Consider the following 6,199-nt stretch of genomic DNA (forward strand, 5'->3'; position numbering starts at 1 on the left):
CTGAAGTAGAAGTGCCCAGGTGGAGCAGAGAGACAAATCTGTCCTGTTTAGGACCTAAAGTGCAGGTCAGTTACATCTGTAAACAGACTATTGTAGTTTTGTCTTTGTTTACTTAAGTATTGAACAGCTAACAAATGTTAATCTATAAAAATATCGTTTTAAAACAGGTTTAGGGAGCTACCCTTATACAAAATTAACTGTGATTTTACAAAACATGTTTACTATAGTTATACAATAATTATAGAATATACAATGGTTTTGCTACACTATAGTTTCACCATGGTATAAAATTCTGATTATACTAATGGGAATCAATCCTAAAAAACAAACAAACAAAAAAACATGGTTACTATGTTTACCATAGGCTCAATAATATCATGGTTAATTTTCCTTAGGGCCAAACATGACCCATTATAATGCAAAACATGTTTAGTTTTAAGATTTTTTAATAAAGATATATTCAAGATGTAGCTAATTGTTGTTGTTTTAATTTTAACATTACGACAATAACACATGGTCCTAATGTAGTGGCCCTCTTTTTTCTGTTGCCCTTTTCTCAATCAAATGTTTTAGTACTAATCATAAATTATATATAATTTTGAAAGCTTAGAAGCTCAAGAACCATCCTGGTGGCTGTCTCCTCCCCCTTAGCAGCAATGTCAAGTGTCATTTTACAAAATCACAATTTTTTACAATCTTGACAAAAACATGTCTTTAAAAAGGTCTCAGTATTTCTGCAATAATCTGCTGATTGTCTTCTTTAAAAAAGACCAACCTTAGATCTGTACTGTATAGCTGGTTGTAAAGGTGGAGATGTGTTTATGAAAAAAGTGACAGATACAAGAAAATTAGTTAAAAAAGTAAACACACATGAGAGACAGAGAGATTAAAAGAGATTAAAAGGCAAATTGGAAGTTCAAGAGATAGCATTTAATTATTTTACCCAGTTGATTTCAACTTTTCTTTATGTGATGATGAAAAATATTGTTGTCCAGGGTTTCAAATTTTGGTGTAGGATGGCCTGGATAAGTGTGAGATTTCCCGGCCTGAAATTTTGTCCCAGTCCGCCCCTGGTTAACGTCAAGCTAGTTAGGAGCAGTGCAAAACAACGATGTCTGCAAATACTTGCTCTATTCTTTATTTGTGTTTAAGGGCTGGATATCTGTGAACAATTTTGCACAGAATATATATTCAGATATTGCAGAAAAGGACATTGTGATGTTTAAAAGAATAGTGTTGGAGATTTACCCTTTAATGTTCTCATTTATGAAAAATATTTGAACTTATAAAGCAGCTGTTTACTTAAAAAAAAGACATGATAGTGTAATTAGAAAGTTTAATACATTTTATTTTAATCTTTATTTTATACATATAGCTTAATATATATTTGTATTTATTTGATATTTTTTAATTTCAAGGTTTGGATATTTATGAGCACTAATTCTAACAGAAAAAAGATACTGATACTGTTAAACATTACATTGTGTTAACTGTTCAAATAAATCTTCACTGTGAAGCAACACTTAGGCTACTGTATTTCCACTGAATTGGAAATGACGTCATTTTAATATAGTCAGTCGTGAACTAAAGTGGGCCGGTCTAAGGCTTGAAACTCCAGGGCTGAAAAGGAGTCCCACTCCGGCCCTGGGTAGGCGTCAAAGTGTAAGGATAAATTACAATAAACATAGCATCTTTGTAACCACTCTGACTTAACAGTTTAACAGTGCCTATTGTTTAATCTAATCTAAGTGATATTTTCAATTCTTCATTTCCTGTACTGTTGTCAGCCATGATAGTGTTAATTTCCTGACATACCCTGAGGTTTCTATCGCGTTTGCTTCCTGTGGGCCACGCTCTCTGAGTTTCTCCTCTGATGTGGGTTTTTTTCAGTGTATTGTTTGCGTTTTCATAAAACTGTTTCAACAGTACAGTTGCTTCTTCAATAATGCCTCTGAGGATTCTCTGATAAAACACCGCTTATCAGTGCTGCAGCTTCCCGCGTCGCATCTACGCAAATTACGGTGGAGATGTGGGACGTTTGCGGCAGAGACAAATCCAGGTATATTTGCTTCAATAAATGAGCCAAGAATTATAGAGAATGTTATGAAATATTTCCCTAAACGGGCCACATTTCTACAAGCGCCAGAAGTGGCGAGTAAAATTTAGATGCATAAGCACTTATGTATTCATTCTGCTGCGGATCATTCTCGGGGCTTTACGGTAGATTCGGCCTCTGAAGTTTGCCTACGTTGAATGTCACAGCAAACCTACGCCTTGGGAGTTGTGATGTGGGATAAGTTATCCAGAAGTTTGAGTCTAACTGGGAAATAACAAGATACAGAACTACAAGGTGCCAAACGACAGTTTAATCGCGACAGTTTCCTTGGTGGTGAGTAATACATAATAAAATCTTAGAAAGAGGATTGGAAGCATTGGAAAATGCGGCTTCACGCATTCTCTTCATTTTAACAGTACATTGTAAAATGTCTTTCTTAGGCTTGTCTTTAAATAATATGAAGCGACTTATTGTTATAAACATCTGTACTGTGTTTTAAAGCAGCTATGTTTTTCATCCGAGTTTCGTTTTAAGTCGCGAGTGAAAACGTGTGTCGTAAAAACACGGGACAGGAATGTCCCAGCTAACAAAAATAGGTCCCCAGAACGTCCCCTAAAAGGCCTCTGCGAACTTGACCCGGACGTCTTTTTTAGGGTCCCCTTTACGTCTAGCGGACGTTCGCGAAGACGTCCTCCGGACATTCACGGGGACGTTCACAGGTCCTGCAGCTGCCATTCGGGACGTTTAGGGGACTTTCATTTTAAGTTATATGGATGTCAATTTATTTTACTTTTAGGCTAATCATAGACAACAGACACGTTGTAGGTTAAAATAGGTTTATTTAAATTGAACATTTGTAAGGTTAAGTGCTCTTTCGTAGTGTGAGTGTGGTTGCCAGCTGTGGGGTTAGTCCGACGGCAATTCTTCCCGTTATCTTCTATCCTAAAACAATAAAATGAAAACATGCAGTAGTGTTATGATTTTATATGTCTAGAAGGACTATAGTTTGTCCATTGAAAAATAATTTGTAAAGAATTTGGATTTAGACGAGGCGGTCCTTATAGGAAGATCCGTCCCAAATAGGCTTTTTGCCACATTGGCGTCTCTGTGTGTATTTTTACCACATGAAAATGAAATACTTAAGCTCATTTTCTGTAAATAATTTGTACATTTAATTATTTCACCTTTACATGCTAACGTTAGCTTCAAACGTGTTCACATATGCTAACGGGAGCAGCTATACACGACGGACAACTTCAGAAAACGAACTTTTTAGCATTACCAGATACAAAGTGATTACGGTAGATAATGTATACAAATATAAAAGTATAAACACCTTTTCGACCGACGAAAGCTATAAACAAAAGACCGTGTCTGAAGAAATAACCGGGAGGACCATTAACTGTCATTTACTAAGCAGCTGAGCGTTGCCATGGATACCTGCTCGTACCCTAAAGTGATGTCACTTGATCACGCGCTCATTTGATCTACACTTGCTTGTAGCCTATCCCAATTTGGCTGTAATGTATTACACTTTTTTTGTCTGCAGGTGGTATAGCACGTAAAAAATATTTTTTTCTAAATAACTGTTCTTATTGGCGTACCAACAGTTTGATATGTACATAGGTAGAATAAATGTATTTGTCTTACCTGTGTTATTTTCCACTTTTCCATTCTTCATGTTTTCTTGTCTGCATTCATCACTCTATAACATACTTTTAGAGCAACCTACTTTTCTTTATGCATATAGGGAATGATGTTTAAATGACAGTCTAAAAGCAATGATATATGTGGCAAGTTTTTTTTTTTGCTAATTATATAATAAATAGAAAACAGTTAGAATTGAAAAAGAATAGAGCAAGTTTAGAGGCCTTTTTTGTTTGTAAATAGAATGCAAAAAGAATAAAGAAGCTAGTGTTAGTTTTTGTTTTAAGAAATCAAGCAGTTGGAAAATTAATAGAGTGCAAGTCTTAAAGGGGTATTTTTTTCTGTTAAAAATAGAATAAGAATAGAGAGTTATACATTTTATTTATAGTATAGTAAAAATAAATAAATAGGCCGGCCTAACATCAATCTGCAAAAAAAAAAAAAAATTCATTTTGTATTCCATTATCACAGTTAAATAAAAGGGATTTTGTTTAAAGTAATAACATAGCTATTATATGAGTTTATACTTTAGTTTAATTGTGTCTTTAATTTAATGAACTTCATCTTAGTTACAAGGTGCATGGGAGACTGGATTTTTCAAGTGTTATGGAAATGGTAGATGAGTATGGATGACGAAATAGGGAAAAAAAGACGACCAAATGCGGACGTCCTCAGATCGTCTGCCAGCGAACGTCAAAAAGAGGACCAAATGCGGACGTCCCCAAAACGTCCGCCAGCGAACGTTACAAAGCGGACCAAACTCGGACGTCCCCAAAACGTCTGCCAGCGAACGTTACAAATAGGACCAAATCCGGACGTCCTCCGAACGTGCGCCAGCGAACGTTGTAAAGCGGACGTACTGCGGACCTAAACGGACGTTCGCAACGTCCGGGGGACGTCCCCTGTTTGCTGGGGTGTTCATTCCCTCATCCTCTGGATTGTTGGTGGATTAACAGTGGACCGCTTCATCCGGGTTACCATGTAGAAGAAGCAGGTTCGGAGAGATTTTTTAAGAGGGAAAGTGTCTGAAAAAGGTGTGTGCTCACAGGACAGGTAAAGAGACTAGACGTGGTTAGATATCAGTCATCACATTCCATAATCACATTCAACCATCATCACATTCCAGGTTCAGGGGAAAAATAATTTCAACAGTATGTGAACCAGGGCATCCATTTGAATATTAGTTTGATTTTTACTTTTATACTTATACCTGGGCCATGCTACAGAATTGGTGCAAACTGCTGTCCCACAAGCAAAAAAACACGCATTGTAAAAGCATTTAAGTATTTAAATTTTAGATGTTTACTAAGATCCTTTTATCTATTGAAACCCACAATAATATTTATAATATAATATATATATATATATATATATATATATATATATATATATATATATATATATATATATATATATATATATATATATATATAAAATCATAATTTAGTGGGTACTTTCAATTGGGAGGTGGCTGTCCCGCACCCTAACCCCCAAATTTGAATTTATGAAAATAATATTGAAATAGTTTTTGCATTTTATTCCATTGTTGTTTGATTTTTTTTAAGTAAAAAAGTTCAGATTCTTCTTTTATATTTTCTTTTTAATTTATGAAACTTTATGTAAAAAAATGTGTCCTGCATTTTCATGTCACTACTGAAACAGTTCATGTTTTAGTCCACTGGCCGAGACTGATTTTAACTGTATAATTATACACCCCCACATTTATGATCAGGAAATATTCCTGTGTCACTCTCTCTCATATCTACGTAGTGAGTAGATAGACCCCATCATTTTGAGGTAAATGTATTAAAAAGTATGTAAAATCTGTGTGTAACTTTAAAGAATGTTACTATCGAACACCACTTTTCTGTAATTAAACACTCTTTTGGGAGTTATTCCATAACATTTAGTTTTTATATGTGTACTACTGTTTAGAACTGTGCTATTTAACCATGTACTGATTAGCATCTTTGAGCTAGATTCTAGAATTGTCACTACCAAAACAGTCACAAAACATTTGTTTCGGTGACAAGTTTTGGTAGTGGCATCTTTGTTATTTTGGGTGTTATCTCATAAAATTGTCACTACTAAAACAGTCATGACCGAAACATCATCATTGTTTCGGTAGTGACAAAATTTTAGTGCGGTTATGCAAATTTGTAGTATTTTAGAATTTTTTAGTAATGTTTTAGTATGTGGGTTAAAATTCTGTAATGTAATGTGGTCGATACCAAAACATTACTGTCAATACCGAAAATGTGCAGTCACTACTGAAACATGGGATGTTTTGTCAAAAATAAAGTATACTGAATTATCAACTAAGATGTTATGACAGTGTTTGGTTCAATGTATATTCAAACAAATGAATCCTTAAGTTTGAAATCAGTGTGATCAACTTTTTGCCTTTTACAAGAAAAAAAAAAAATTCAAAATACAACAAATCTTATAAATCACATTTGAAATAGTGTTAAAAATTTAATTGTTTTTTATTTACCC

This window comes from Garra rufa, chromosome 5 (assembly GCF_049309525.1).
Source record: "Garra rufa chromosome 5, GarRuf1.0, whole genome shotgun sequence".
NCBI classification, from domain to species: Eukaryota; Metazoa; Chordata; class Actinopteri; order Cypriniformes; family Cyprinidae; genus Garra; species Garra rufa.